Consider the following 16,841-nt stretch of genomic DNA (forward strand, 5'->3'; position numbering starts at 1 on the left):
CATGCATAGTATATAATTGCTTCAGTTATCAAACTGCAAGATTTTTGATTGAAGAAAAAATATGAATTCAGAACATAGTTTTACTGCAAAATATGGTGTTATTCTGTGAAACAACATTTTGAAAAGGAAATCCCACAGCCTTCAGGTCTATGTCAGCTTGTCAACTTCTTGAAGTGCGCATGGTTGAATATCTAGGAGTATTGGTGTTTTATCACACTTGATCAGATCATCCCTGGGGTTAGTCACACCCAGTTTCAACCATAGATATAGAAACCTATCACAGCGCGTTGAGTACTGGCCAATCACAGTGCGTCTTTTCCGGGACTTGTCAGTGCAATGGTTCTCAACCAGTGGAAAAAAATAGCACAAAACCAAACACTTTCATGAGGAGGAGAAGCTATCAAAGGTTTATTTCTGAAGTATTATGCGACTCATTCCTCCGTTCAAGCAATGAAGTCCAGTGGTCTGTTGAATCCACCTTTTCTATTCATACTGCCTGTATTTTCTCTTCTGGGATACGTAGAGGCTCCTTGAGGGGGTTCCAGGTGGTCCCCAGCTAAATGGAGATGGAGAGTTGATAACCAAATGGACCCTTATAGATCTTTAAATCTTGAGTATAACATTTCACACTCTCAAGAGTCAAATTGTTAAACATCTGCATTACTTACTATACAGGTACACAATTAGAGAACGTAAAGAATTGTTATTTTGACAGCATCTTATCGAACGATAACATATTCTAAGTTTTGGGTGTGAGAGGCTAAAGCTCATCAAACGATGTTCCGTGGCTCAAATGCCAAATAAATAATGGACTTTGATATGAAAAAGGTTGAAAACCACTGTTCTAATGCATTTATGTCCATTGAAGCAGACGGTCTCTCCACAATTAATATCATCAAAACTCCCTGAATTTTCAACCAATTTTCAAGCGGTTAAGTTTGTCACAAATGCAAGACATGGAGTTATGGATAGGCCTATATTTGGTTACATCTAAATTGCATATTTTCATACCAAAATACTTTCAAGTAACAGTAATAGTCACAACATCTTTTTGTCTCCATTCACTGACAGACTACATGCAATTTGCTGGCCACATTGCAGAATTTCTCTGACAAAAACAGCAACTACAAATGAAATGTCTGTGTTCCATATTTTAATGGCACTGAAAGCAAAACATATAACACAAATACTCCAAGACAGCCAAAAGCATATCATTCCAAAGTCACAGAGCAGTATATCATAATGGTAATAATGATAAAAAATAATACCAAAAGCATACAATTCCAAAGTCACAGAGCAGTATAGCATAATGGTAGTAAAGATAAAATAATACCAAAAGCATATAATTCCAAAGTCACAGAGCGGTATATTATAATGGTAATAAAGATGAAATAATAAAATATAGTACCAGGCCTGGAATTTCAGGCAAGGCCCAATAATATAGAGCAATCATTGCTACTGTTTGTTCAGTAACAGAGGTCTCCCATCTCTCCAGCTCTTTAGAAAAAGAAAATACATTTTCAGGTTGGAATGCCAATGGTATCCATTCTGGACAACAAAGCCCACTAGGATCCATTCATAAGCTTCAATTTCATTGCATTCCAGTTCCAATTGTGTCTGCTCACTCATACATTGAGACAGAGACTCTCTTTTTACAAGTATGCATGCATGCACTGCACTGGACAGAACACAACAGACTGACTACAGTAACCAGTCCAACTGAAAATCCCTAACAGTTTAAATCAAAATAGATTTAAAAGGAAAACAAAAATCGGTCCATGTACATCAGGTCAGATAATTTAGTATTTAACTAACTAGATGTTGCGCAGCTGCTGCCTTTTAAAGGGTTAAGAGCTGGGTTACAAAAAGACCCGCCCCAACCTGGCTCTGATTGGCCTACCGAACGCCCCCCTTCTGTGACACACGCGGAAGCTTGCCTACGCTAAAATGGCGCCCGAGATACCAATGCCTCAGAGCCGAAGGAGGCGTCTACCTTTATATGTCTATGGTTTCAACCCTCCTTCCTTTCACATCTGTTGTGCAGTATCTGCCTTCCCTAGGGTAACACTCAACCTGGGACCAAAAAAAGAATTACCTCTAGCGGTTGGCCTTTGAAGGTGTCCTATGCACGATGTCATTGATCTGTTCTCCTAGCTGTTCAGGGCAGTCCTCGGGTAGTGGTTCTAGTACTTGAATGTCCTCACACACCTTCTTATAGATCTCTGCATCTGTGTAATCTGTTATGAGAGAAATGGTTATAATAAATGAAGCAATCAGGTACAATTGCGTAATTGTAAAGTGTGCAAGAGAGGTACAGTTCGCGTTAACCACTGTTTTCAGGACACACCGTCAAGGGGTTTGTTATGGGTTGCAATTTCCCACAGGGAACCTAAATACAGAGCAGACATTCACTGAAAATAAAAGAAGATTTTATGATCTCTTGTTTTTCCGATGTACACAAAACTGCACACTACATTTTACTGAGGTATCTAAAGAGCACAGTGTTTCAGGCATGCAGGGCAGTATGGGCTGTCATCATGAGACTGGAGACAAAAAATGTCTCCAGGTTCACTAATTGACAAATTATTAGTCAATTAGTGAACCTGTCAACGTGTGACAGTGTTGCGATGACAGCCCATACTCCCAGTCAGAAACATACTGAGGGCCCTATTTTGGGTGCCGCCTTCCCCATTATCCCTAAACTTCTTTTTTGTTTTACTATTTTGAAAATCATTTTCAAATAGTTCAAATAGCCAATCTACAAGCTCACAACGTTGATGTAGATCGGTTAGTTGAACTATTTGAAAATGATTTTCAAAATAGTAAAACATGGCAAATAAGTTTAGGGATAATGGGCAAGGCGCCGCCCAAAATAGGGCCCATAAGTGTTCTTTAGATACCTCAATAGAAATATTTAGTGAGCACATTGAAACCTGAACAAATTGTTTTACAAAGATTGCAATCATTCATAGATAGTGTTCATAGCCTACTCTTGTCCACCTGGCTCTCATTGACTTCAATGCATTCCATCAAACTTCCAGCTCCAGTTTGCCTCTCTGTTCTACTAATCTGTAAACTCGAATTGCTGGACCAAGACATTTGTTTATGTCCTTTCCTTTTTTACATTATCTTGGTGTCGAGTAGACCTACTTGTTCACATGTAGTAGACTACTGCCTGAAGCTCACAAGTGTAATAAATCCCCATGCCAAGCGGGGATTCTGTCATCAAGAGTGATAGAAGTTTTCTCTCATGCAAGAGACCGGGGTTTGAATCCCAGGTAGGACATGATACTTAAAGCTGTAACGTGTAACTTTATTTGTGTGAATAAATGTTATTTTGTATCTGAATTTACCTTGATTGAAACTATCTTGTTCTCCCTCTGTCTCAGTAATGTAGAAGGCAGTGTTTCTGAGTGTTAAATCTTCTCATCAGAATGTCCTTTGTGAGTAAGATCCTTTTCAGTTGAGCGTGAGACTTTCGTTTGTGCAACATACTGCACCAATGTTAGGAAAGAAATAGTTTTAAAAACGAGTTTTCACACATTGAGGAAGATACCCCTAAAGTTAGTGCAAGGGCATAAGCTGTGATGACAGTGAGCACAGAGGAATATACTGAGAATGTTGGCTATTGTCCATTCTCCATCTGTGGTTGGTTATTAAGGTCTCCGACTCTCCGCCATCTTCTTGCCCAGGAACTCATGAGTCACAACCGATTCAACCATTTCAATGCCAGCTAATCTCAGAACATCTATCCGTTGACTTTGGTCTCTGGGTTCAATGCAGCCAGCACAGTGCACCACTGAAGCTCACTACTGCACTCTCCAAAACGTACAGTACATCCATCTGTCCTTGCACAGCATCGATATGATAACACTGTAGAATAATCTCATTAACTCTCTCTTTTCATCTCTGTGACTGTCCAACTGTTTGTTCAAATACAAATGCACAATGGTTTTTGCTACAAGTGTAACTGCAGTGAACAAGTCCATATTTTCAGCTTAAAGTAGTCTACAGGGTTTCAGGTTAGATATTTTGGTCTTTTGGGTTTGGGTCATTTACAACAATGTTCCAAATTTATGTTCAACTATAAGTGACTGAACTCATGCAGGATATTATTGAACAAATCACATTCTCATGAGCAAAAGAGAAATACAACTTACATCCCAGGTGCCCCTCATGATACAATTCTCGCATAAATGTCTTAATACACAAAAGATGAGATGACCCCCCCCCCCCCCCTCACTAATCTGCAGCTACTCGTGATCCTCCTCCCTGTGTGCACAGGAAAGCCTATTTAATGCGTTGCTGAGATTGTCGTTTAAATGTTCATACTCTTTCCCGTAGTGCTTGAATTTACTATCAGGGTTGTATTTTTCAACAAACGCAGTTGTTTCAGCAGACGTCAGTGTGGCATTGACCTCATGGAGGGCCTTCTCCACTTCGGCAGAGTTCTGACCAGGTCCTTTTTTCTTGATCGTCTCCACCCGGTTCTTCAGCTTTTCGTCATGCCCGACCAGACACTTGCGTCGATCCTTGTTGAACCTGGCATCCTTACAGAGATGGGAAAGTGTTGTTTCTTTGATTTTCGAGATGGCATCTATAAGATCGTTGACTGAAAAACATGAGAGATCGGGGAAAGAGGGACATATAAGGTGAAATGCAATGGCACAACAGTACAATGGTTAACATCTAAATAAAACATACAGGTATATTCATAATGTGTAATGTGTTAATATTGTGGGGCCATTTCCTCTCAAAATTATAAAAATATGTATTTGGTATCTTTAATAGACTGTATAAGCATGTGGTCTGACTGAGACCATTTCTTGTCCCTGTTGAGACAACCAGCCATATTGAGCTAATGCTGATTGTGATTGTGATTTCCCAAACTGAATAAATCCTACACGTAGAAAGACAAAACTCCATTGTTAGTTCAATCTTGTAAATAAGATATCTGCTGAATTCAATATTTTTTCATTTCGTTTTGCTATGTTGTCACATGTATTCTTAAACTTTAGTAGACTCCGCCTCTCACTTTTCCTCTGGTCTGTGTGATCCTTCATCCTGTCTGCTTCATCCTCTGCATGTCGAGAAACTTCGTTGAATAGCTTGTATAGTTTATGATTGTGGTCAACTTGCAGAGCCTTGGAAAGCACTTTGAATGCTTCGAAGAGACTGCTGTTCAAACTCCTAAACTCAGTATTGTCTTTGTAGTCATTAAACACATGCTTGTGGAAACTAACAGAGGTGTATTTATTGACAACCTCTGTAGCAGATTCCAGTGTTTTCTTAAGATCACGTAGGGCCTCCTCCACATCATCAGAGTTCTGACCAGCTCCTTTTTTCTTGATTTCCCCCACCAGGTCCTCCAGTCCTTTCACACGCCGGCCCAGACACTGGCACTGGCTCTTGTTGCCCATGACCTCCTCACAGTGAGAGCAGAGTGAAGTTGCTATGGACATGATGGGGTCTATGAGCTCCATGACTGACACATGAGAGAAGGGAGAAAGGAGGACAGACAGGTTGAAATGCAATAGATGCTTACATACATGCTTTTCTCATCATATTGAATGAAAAGTGGCAACTGACTTTGAAGTTGGTAACTTAAACATTATTACGCAAGAGGGTGTGTTTTACTGTCATTAAAGGGATTCTAGGTAACTTGAAGCCTATTTTTTTTTAATATTTATATATATATACATTTTGCATTTTTTCCCCTCTATCAGCCACTATATAATGATGCTTTTCAAAGACTCTTTGGCGATTGGTTCATACTGGATTATCCCGGTCCCGATTCGTCGTACAGATTTTCAACCGAGGCTGAGACCTCCTATGAGAGCGTCACCAGACCAGAATCGCCTGAACATATTTTTCTAATGGGCGTGGCTAGCGATTCACGGGCTGGAGCCAGGCTAGTGTTTTCCTGCATTGCAACACAGTCCTTTGACATCCGGGTATCCGGGACGTAAATGAAATGAAGTGCATGTGCGTGTGTGCGTGTCCGTGCGCGTCCGTGTGCACACCTAGGGCCGGCCCTAGGATTTCCGTGGCCCTAAGCAAGATTTTTTTGGGTGGCCCCCCCCAAACACCCCCATTATAAAATCACTATGTCATTTTTTGTTGCATACTAAAATAATAACGCTAGTTGTTGGATAGGAGATACATGACATAATTACAATATGAAAGTTTTGGCCCCCCTAGTGGTTGTGGCCCTAAGCGAGTGCTTATATTGCTTATAGCAGCGGCCGGCCCTGCAACCCAGCGAAGGTTGGCCAATCAGGTGGCGAGTTCGAGTGAAACCGAATGGAACGGACGGCCATGTTTTCATGTCCGCTGTTTTTGGTTTCGGTTTTAAAACTTTAAAACGCTCTCAAACTTCTTTTTTGAGGCACGGAATTTACTTTTAACACATTGAGTGCCATAAACGGTCCGGACCGTTTTTGAGAATCCATGCGTCGTGTGCCGGACGAGGCCGGATGTGGATCCATGTCAAAAATCCTTCTGTTCGGCTGCGCCAATGTTAACTCCTTGACTAAAAGCTTAATATCTCCATTTCTTTTTAACGTGGTGGAAGTGAGCCGTTTTCGATCGGCGATCACTCTGCAATGGAGGATCGCGTTAGAAATATTATTGTTCCAGGCGTTAGTCGGGAGTCGGGACCCTCCGTCGTCTCGCACGCATGCTTTGTTAACATGCACTTCTGCGTCGGGGCTTCTACAGCAGGAAACATATCAACTTCAGTGGATGGAAGATATGCAGGCACTGAACGTACCCTATTTTAATAAACCTCTGGCACATAATGTGTTAAGATATCGTTTGGATCGAATTTTGTTGTTTAACTTCATATATGTGGTCAATTAATCATGACAGAGCCTATTGAAAAATAAAAATTCTGAGAACCGGCAGGGGCGGGCAGTGACACGTATGTATTTCGGCATAGCCCCTTCATTCCCCACCCCCCGTCATATTGACTGGGGGTGGGGGAAATTAGCTGCTGATTGGCTGAAGGGGAACGAACTGCTGACTGGCTGAAGGGGTTCTCAGTCAACGGTACTAACTATTTGACAACAGTTTTTTTTTACTTTTTATGTTCTCTGAAGTTGTCTAGAACCCCTTTAACTTCTCATGTATTTTTAAACTGGCAGCACCATGTCACTTTTTTTGCTATGGTTACGTCAGTTTCCGTGGATTACATGGGGTCTAACCAAGACATTAACTAGTCCCTGTTGACTGTTGCCAACTTGAGATAACAAGGCCCCCCTTCTCACTTTTCTGCAGCTCGCCATGATCCTCCTTCCTGTCTTTTTCATCCTCTTCCCGTTGAGCATCTCTGTTGAACAGATCGAGTACTTTCGTTTGTAGATTGGGGTCAACCTGCACATTCAGGGACAGCTTCTGGAATGCGTCGTTGAGATGGTCGTTCAAACTCTTAAAGTCATCTCTGTGTTTGTAGTCCTTCCACAAATGCTCGTGGAAACTATCAGAGGCGTATTTTTCAACAACCTTAGCAGCATCCTCTAGTGTGGTCTTGAGTTCACAGAGGGCATTCTTCAAAACAGCATAGTTCTGGCTAGCTCTTTTTTGCTTGATTGTCAGCACCAGTTCCTCCAGTCCTTTCACACGCTTGGCCAGACGCTGACACTGTGCCTTGTTGGCCTTGACCTCAGTTGCCTTGGACACGATGGCGTCTATGAGATCCATGACTGAATGGAAAACATGGAGAAGAGAGAAAGGGAACAGATCCGTAAACATCACTGAAGACAATAATTATGATAAAGCACACCACCCTACATGTGTAATATTACAATTATACAATGGTTATCAACTAAACAAACATAGAATAAAAATGTATTCATATTTTGAGGCAATTTGTAAAAAAAAAAAAAGGCATGTATATATGTAATATGTAAATGTCATTGTACAATCTATGGTTCAAGAGTTATAGGGGTTCTCAAACTTTTTCATGTCAAGGACCCCCAAATTCATATGTATTTGGTCATGGACCCCCATCTGAAAGGTTTTGTGCCAGGGACCCCAGAAGAGAAGAGTTATGTTAAACGAAATGGTGAAAATAGCAGATGCACAAGCTTGCAGCGTGGCACAAAGTGACGCGCTGTAAGCTTGTACATCTGCTATTTTTGAATAGCTAACGTATAAATGTATAAAGTGGTTAAAATGATTGTGACGCTATATTTACTACTTTTGCTAGGGACCCCTTGGTACCCTCCCAAGGACCCCTGGGGGTCCCCGGACCCCACTTTGAGGACCACCGTTAAAGGGCATAACAGAGATTTAGAAATATTTACATAAATAATTCTAAGCCTGGAACCAAGCCATCCAGGCTCCTGGTGAATACACATATTAATTCTGTGTCAAAGAATATTTGAAAACCGCAAAAAAAATGTACAGTGTTTATTAGAGATAGTATATCATATCGTTGCTGTCCGGCAGAAACCAGCTAACTCCATTTTGACGCTTTTGCATTTTTTTCCATAAATCAGGGCCATTGAACACCCTTTACGTTAAAACAAATATTGAACCAATGAAAAGCATTAAAAAGCGCTTCTGACTAAACCAGCTAACTCCATTGGATCCTCAAACTTTCTGCTAAACCAGCGAAGTCCACCGGAGTTAGCTGGTTTTGCTGACTCCAGGCTCCACCCCAAATGGGTTTTATATCTGTGGCACCACACAATGGCTACCACTGCTATGCCCTGACCTATAGGAAAAAAACATAAAGTGAGCTATAGCACCACCATGGCAGTGTACACAAAAGATTTGGTGTTGTCCAGCGGTTTATGAGATTAGATCTGCACACACATGCACAGACACACACGCATGGAGGGAGGGGGGAGCGAGTGAAAATAAGACAAATTCAAAGAATGAGGTATTCTAAAAAACAAAAATTAAAAATTCTGGCTTGAACAAACAGACATACCATCTGCTGAATCAAGGTTGTTCTCTGCTGGTGTTGATTCTTCCTGCCCTCGTAGAGGCACGTCTGTGAACAAATGTGAAGCAGTTCTCTTATGATGCTAATTATTAGAGGTGTAACGATATAGTAACTGCATTACTTTTCCATTACATATCACTACACTTGGTTTATCGATAAATGTGTGTAATCTCTGTGTTCATGTCAAGGTGCGGGTTTGTCCATAATATGTGTTCAAATACAATGTCCATATATTAGCCAGAGAATCACTGTGTTTACTTATTAATATCCATAATAATTAATTTTCCCCTTCAAAAACCTGCACTATCCACATGTTTCACGCAGATTTTTTTTGTTGCTAAATAGTTACTGTATCAATTTTAAATCATTGAATCGTATCGTATCGCCATGAATGAACCAATATCGTCCATGTATTATATCGTCAACCATGTATCGTGATGCGTATCGTATCGCTGTTAAAATCGTTACACCCCTACTAATTATGAGTTCTGTGTCCACCAGAAATACAACTGCAATTTAAAAAGGGAGACAGACTTAATATTATTGTTCCTCATGGAGAAATGTCCTTTTAGCAGACCAGCCTCTACTCTACTATGTGGAGGTCTGAGCACAGGGCCAGCCTCCCTAAGCATGCCTTGAATTCTCTGCATACGTGCTGCATATTTTATAAAATAAAAATCATTTTATAGATAAATCATCATGAGATAGAAATCACTGGGAGTTTTGGGACCATTAGTACCTTCATCTTCGTCCCTTGGTGTGGCTGCGGAGTAGAGAACAAAAGTAAGTCAGTTTTGTTTCACATCGTTACAGTCAAGTTAGGAAATCAACACCAGCTTCAAGCTCATTTACTGTATCATTACATGTCACATATTTCTATTGGTCTTGTCATGTGAGTGTAACAAGAGTGATTTAACATGTATTTCCTTTGATATGAAACTCATCAAAATACACCTAATGGACATTGTTTAGATCTTTGTATTATTTAAATACGTTCCTTGTTCTATCCTTGGTAATACTTTGTTAAACAACAGCACCCTCTTCTGGTTGAACTAGACTTCCCTGTGGTCAAATCTGCTCATGTGACGTTGCAGTAATTGACCACATGTTGTCTTGTCCTCATCAGTTGATGATGATAAACGGGGTACCTGCCTGAACAGAGACCAAGCACTGTGTGGTGTCTTCTGAGCTAGTTACATGAGGAGACAACTCAGATAATGCTAGTGAACTGTAACAGGTCACTTCACACTATTTTAGAGTTCTGTTTTATTGCTGTAATGCCAGTTTTGGGCTTATGTTCATCAAGCCTCTCATGGTCAGTAAATTGGTCGTAAATGCCTAGACATTCTCATTTATTATGTATCTGTATACATCAGCCTCTTTCATTACTCTCTCTCTCTTACTACTGTCTATGCCTGTGCCACCTGCTACATGGCAGCTTGTTGTGTGAACTTAGGAAACACATCTACCACCCTGCATCCCAATTTGACACTCTTAACTGGACACGACCAACCCTACCACACCACTAGTTGGGCAGGAGTTCTACTCAAATGCTGTTGTTATTTTTTCAATGATGTGGAACTAATTGGTTTTCAGACACTGTTGACATTTAAATTTGATAGTGTGGGTCTGGATTATATCAATAATACAACGTACCCCAGAGAACAGACTTTGCCTGTTCCTTTGTACGATCGGGACAACAACATATCTCGGTGGGCAGGCCAGGTGTTCTCCATGATGAACATTAACAAACATTATGAAAATCACATCTGCTTAGAAACTGGTCCCTGATGTTGATAGTCTGGTTAAACTAATTGGCCATGTGGTTTGTTAGATTAGCTCTGGAAAAAACACACACAGAGAAATACATCAACCCTCTTACAGATGGCTAGCCACTGAGTCACTGCTCAAATAAAGTTCTCAAACTCACCAGATTCAGGATCAACCACAGGTTTAGAGCCACATGAAGACAATCTATGCTTTATATGATCTGTTATGAAATTCAAACATAACAGTGATATGAGGTTACAACTGTTGGCTTGTTTGGATGCACCTGTGTGCGCACGCACGCGCGCGCACGCACGCACGCACACACACACACACACACACACACACACACACACACACACACGCATATTAAACGCATAACAGAACAAACTAAATATTAAAGCATTCAATATTTGCTAAATTTCATGTAGCTGCTGAGCAGTAACTTTGCAAGAATATTTTATGTTATGTGTAATTTAAAATCAGTAGAGAAACTTACCACGATATTTCACACCCAGCACCAAACAGACTGCAAGGATAAGAGCCCCAATAATTCCTCCAACAATCACAGGTGCATTTCCTTAAAATAAAAAGACAAAAATAGCATTTGTTGTTACTGGGTCAGTTTAATCTACAGTATCTGTAGCATGTCTTGAATTCACTTTATAGATAAATAATCATGAGATAGAAATCATTGGGAGTTTTGGGACCATTAGTACCTTCATTTTTGTTCCTTGGTGCAGTGCAGTCGGCCCTAATCCCAACCAATAATTCAACTTTATCCCCAAGACTAACTTTTCATCATCCAGCCATTCACTTCCTTATAGACAGCTTGGCTATGAAAGCCCAAATTAAATTATATAGAACATAATTATTTGAACAAAGCATTGTCGGATTGTGTGCACAAGGTGATCGGTCCAGCAGTTTGCCAGATTAGCTCCAGACAGCAGACACAATTTAGACAGACCATCTTAAAGGGGCTACACCATGAATTTCATTTTTTTTTAGGTTTTTAGTATTTTTTGGGCTCCCCAGTGTCTCTTGTACCCAAAATTTTTTTTTTTTTTAACATTCAGTCATTCATGCTCATTTCATGGATTTCCTGAATGGGCGTGTCTGAACAGGCCATTTCAGAATGGCAGGGCAAGTGATGTCACTTGCCCTGATTTTGCATTGATGATGGCCAGACAGAATTGCTCAGTAGCTCCCCCCTGCCCAATAGGACGTTTTGGTATTGCAGCTGAAAAAGCTTGGAATGACAGACAGTCAGATTGTGAGAAAAAATATCTGGATGTTTTTTAGGCTTACAACCCGTTTAAAACGTATTAGGGGGCAATATTTATATATAATATATATTTTTTAAATTCATGGTGTAGCCCCTTTAAGATTTGGCTTTTACAGGGGCCCGTTTCGAATTGCAGCCACCTGTACTATAGGTACTCTTTTAGAGCATTTTTGAAGGAGAGTATGGTTTCTCACTCCTTCACAGCTTTTGGTAGGGCATTCCACGTTTTTGTGGCAGAGCAGGAGAACTAATTCAACCCCTTGTTAGTGCCAAATCTGGGTTGGACGTGATCAGTAGAGCTTCCTCTGGTGTTGTGATTGTGGACTTCATTGACGTTTTTTGAAGTACTTTGACTTTTCTTGTGGTAACATTGTCACCCACTTTGATTGTGAAGCCGTCGGCCTTGCCGAGGTAAAATTTAGACCCAAAGAGAATGGATTCAGTTGTTCCCAAGTGCAATGATAGTTTCATATCTTTTTAAGAGTTATCCACTTTGACAATTGTGAAATAAGGGTTAGCCATGTGAATGAAAAGCTGACCATGGTGGAACAAACTTGACCTTCCTCTTGCTTTGCTCTGAACATAAAGGACAGGGCCCCTCTCCTTAAAGTTGGCTTTTACTGAGACTACCAAAAAATTCATATCATCATGATAATCACTCTCCACAAGAAATGTTATCCACAACACCATTAGTACCTTCATCTTCGTTCCTTGGTGTGGCTGCGGAGTAGAGAACAAAAGTAAGTCAGTTTTGTTTCACGTCGTTATAGTCAAGTTAGGAAATCAATACCAGCTTCAAGCTCAATTACTGTATGTCATATATTTCTATTGGTCTTGTCATGTGAGTGTAACAAGAGTGATTTAACATGTATTTCCTTTGATATGAAACTCAACAAAATACGCCTAATGGAAAACAGAATGCATTGTTTAGATCTTTGTACTATTTAAATATTTTCTTTGTTCTGTCCTTGGTAATACTTTGTTAAACAACAGCGCCCTCTTCTGGTTGAACTAAACTTCTGCACATGTGATGGTGCAGTAATTGACCACATGTTGTCTTGTCCTCATCAGTTGATGATGATAAACGGGGTACCTGCCTGAACAGAGACCAAGCACTGTGTGGTGTCTTCTGAGCTAGTTACATGAGGAGACTTCTCAGATAATGAGATAATGGTAGTGAACTGTAACAGCTCACTTCACACTATTTTAGAGTTCTGTTTTATTGCTGTAATGCCAGTTTTGGGCTTATGTTTATTCACTTTGATTGTGAAGCCGTCGGCCTTGCCGTGGTTATATTTAGACCCAAAGAGAATGGATTCAGTTGTTCCCAAGTGTAATGATAGTTTCATGTCTTTTTAGGAGTTATCCACTTGACAATTGTGAAATAAGGGTTAGCCATGTGAATGAAAAGCTGACCATGGTGGAAACTTTCGGTAGAACAAACTTGACCTTCCTCTTGCTTTGCTCAGAACATATAGGAAAGTTTGCTTTTACTGAGACTACCACTGTCCCAAGAAAAACACAAATGTCATCTCATCATGATAACCTCTCTCCACAAGAAATGCTCTCCACAACACTTCATATCTGACAAAGAGGAGTCGATATGGCTTCAACTGAGTTTTTGTTGCAGTTGACCATTTTCATATTATTCACAATAGAGGTGTCCCTCTCGGTTTTTGCTTTTCACCTAACTATGCTTGTCTACCGTAAATGTGGGTTTAAAGGAAAAGGGAAAACCTGTCTTATAATTGCATATTATTGTGGTATGGCTGTTACATTGACAATTCAGGATCAATTGTCATATTCAAAAAATATTTTAACTCTATTAAACGGATATTTCACTTTAAAAAAAGGATTTGGGTCATTTTATCGTCTACAGTTTTTAAAGGGACTACATCATGACTTAAAAAATATATGTATTTTATATAAATATTCGCCCTTAATACGTTTTATACAGGTTTAACCCTAAAAAAACACCCAGATATTTTTCATAATCTATCTGTCTGTCATTCCAAGCCTTTTCAGCTGCAATACCAAAACGTCCTCCTTTGGGCAGAGGGGCCCTATTGAGGAGGTTTGTCTGTCATCACCTCCCCCCGCCCTCCTCACCACTTTTCCCCGCCCTCATTAGAGTCGAACATCCCCTCGGTGTTGGGCAGAGAACACAGCTGAGCTACAAGCCCACACCGCGTTGCATCAGCCAAGCGTTGTGGTCTTGCAGATTGGCGGGGGCGGAGCTACACTACAGCTCAACTTTCTGCATGTTGTTGAAGGAAGAACAGCTGTGCTAGTGTGACAGATGTATGAGAATCAGATCTGAGCTGATTAGCTGAGTTTCCTCTACCTTAATGTAATGTTACATCAAAACTTTCACTGTTGTCATAATTTTTTAAGTTTCTAAAACGTCTAAAACTTTCAAGTGACGTTTATGGGGGAAACTTTAAGGAAGAGAGGAGTCTTCTGAGTCCTCTGCGCTGAACCAACGTGCTGTGACCAGACACACACACACACACACACACACACACACACACACACACACACACAGGCGCGCGGTGCTACAACACAGACACATTGGGTGGTTTTCTGTGTGCTAACTTTCTGTGCGCAGTGCATGCACTCAAACTTTATTGTTGATCATGCATGACATGATGAAAGCATTTGTTTTCAAATTGGTAGCAGGTCAGGAAATAAAAATACATTTAAAACATTTAAAATTAAAATGTAAAAACTACATTCGAATGGCAATTTTAGCATTCGAATGTTATTCATCTTTTTCACATTCGAATTATATTCGAATATGGAGGTGGAAACTGAAAATGAGGGGTTGGGACTATTAAAATGAGCTCCCCATGGTGACGTAGGCATGGGGAAAATGTGAAATGGCCTGTTTAGACACGCCCATTCAGAAAATCCATGAAATGAAGATGAATGACATGTGTTAAACAATTTTTTTGTGACACCGGGGAGCCCAAAAATAATAATATTAAAAAAATAATAATTCATGGTGTAGCCCCTTTAAAGTAATGCTAGGTAACTTTTTCAATAAAACTAAAGTTAAATTGTATATCTTTTGTGAGTGGCAAATGTTTCACAACACCCACTCCATGAATTTCACCCCCGAAAGCCTTTTATTTATATATTTTCTATTGAACGTGGTCGGGGTTGACTGTCCCGCGAAAATGACGTCATCTGGCCGGAAAATGGAAGCGGAAATGCACCGATTTCCTGTTTGGCCAGGAACTACTGCACCGGTTTCCTGTTTGGCCAGGAACTACCGCGCTAATAACAAAAAGGAAACTCACGCTGATTTTAACAGATTGTATGATTTGAAGAACGAAAAAAAAAACAGAAAAAGAAAACACAGCTCACGGTAACTAAAGCTCCACTGGCTAAGAGAAACGATCCACAGATCGTATAAAACAATTAAAAGAGCGCTTTTTGAAACGCTTCCGTCTTCCGGTGAAAACGAATGGAATTCTGGGTAACGCAGTAATAAACAAACGGCCTGCAGTGACGGTAATGACCAGCAGAGGCTGCTAAAAATAGTTTTTTTGAAATCTGCACTGTACAACTTTAAGTTGCTTGATTCAGTATTTAGATATTTGATATTCATTTAATCAGACACGCCCCCTTCCTATACAAACCCATTGTAACTTCAAACTCTATTTTAACCATGTTAACCATTAATCAGAAACACCCGTCCTTGGTTCTGGTGACTGATATTGTCCTTCTAATACGTCTGTGTGTTCGTGTGTCCGTCCGTCCTTCTGTCTGCGAGCAGCTAATCTCCGCCACCGTTGGCCCAGTCGCTGTGAAACTGCACACACACACTCCTTGGATGCCACAGCAAAACCTCTGCCCCACATTTTTCAGATCAGCCTGTCATAGCGCCACCATGAGGCCGACTTTTGCAAAACACATTTTTGGATATTACTCCTACAGATTTTGTCCGAACAACACGCAAATTGGTACACAGTATCTCTACAGTCATGTGATTAACACGGATCTGTCCGATTTCCCATATTCCATCCTGATTGGCTAAGATTGCCTTCCAAAGTTTGCAGGATTGGTTTGTTTTGACCAAAATGCCTCACATCATGAATGCCGCATGTAATTTCTGTGAAGTTTTCCACGTAGATTCCCACTTGGCCCAGGAAGAAATGCCACTTGAAAACTTTCATATCAGCCTCATGGTGGCGCTATAACAGGCCGATTCACATTTTACCTATAACTGCACCGATCGTCGTGAAACTTTGCAAGCACACTCCCTAAAGCCCAAAGAAAAACCTTTGCCCTGCATTTTTCACATCTGCCTTTTAGAGCGCCACCAGGAGGCTGACTTTTGTAAAACAAATGTTTTGCTCTTACTCCTTCAGATTCTGTCCAAAAAACAAATCGGTACACAGTATCTCTATAGTCATGTAATCAAGATGGAAGTGTCCGATATTACATATTCCATCCTACTTGCCTAACATTGGCTTCCAAAGTTAGTGTCTGACCAGTTTTGAACAAAATTCCTCAAATCATGAACGCAGTGTGCAATTTCCGTGAACTTTTGTACGCATATTCCCACTAGGCTGAGGAAGAAATGCCCCCCTTTTCACATTGGCCTGTTATAGCTCCACCAGCAGGTCTAATTTAGCAAACCACATTTTTGGAACAAAATGCCTCAAATCATGAATGCAGTGTCCGATTGCTGTGAAAGGCCTAAGAAGAAATGGCACCCTTTTCACATTGGCCTATTATAGCGCCACCGGGAGGCCATAATAACCTACCTGACCTGGCGGAGACTTGTGCTCCGAGGAGCACTTTTTCTAGTTTTAAATATTTTTGGGG

At 40.5% G+C, this 16,841-nt stretch overlaps 1 protein-coding gene across 3 annotated transcripts in view; it reads right to left on the bottom strand.

Moving 5' to 3' along the window:
• Window positions 1–16,841, bottom strand: part of LOC311059889 (uncharacterized protein) — a 55,229-nt gene that overhangs the window by 24,196 nt on the left and 14,192 nt on the right. Inside the window, exons 3-12 of one of the 3 annotated variants that reach the window (XR_014602226.1) lie at window positions 12,702–12,725; window positions 11,220–11,300; window positions 10,884–10,943; window positions 9,693–9,716; window positions 8,939–9,001; window positions 7,269–7,703; window positions 5,036–5,485; window positions 3,354–4,612; window positions 2,348–2,389; window positions 1,265–2,237 (exon numbers count right to left, since the gene is read on the bottom strand). The exons of 1 other annotated variant lie outside the window; for it this stretch is intronic. The gene's annotated coding sequence lies outside the window, so the exon portion shown is untranslated. Of the gene's footprint in view, window positions 1–1,264; window positions 2,238–2,347; window positions 2,390–3,353; window positions 4,613–5,035; window positions 5,486–7,268; window positions 7,704–8,938; window positions 9,002–9,692; window positions 9,717–10,883; window positions 10,944–11,219; window positions 11,301–12,701; window positions 12,726–16,841 lie in introns of those variants that run through there. One more of the 3 variants, XR_014602225.1, reaches the window with a different exon arrangement.

This window comes from Gymnoscopelus microlampas (genome assembly GCF_963454915.1).
Source record: "Gymnoscopelus microlampas genome assembly, chromosome: 14".
NCBI classification, from domain to species: Eukaryota; Metazoa; Chordata; class Actinopteri; order Myctophiformes; family Myctophidae; genus Gymnoscopelus; species Gymnoscopelus microlampas.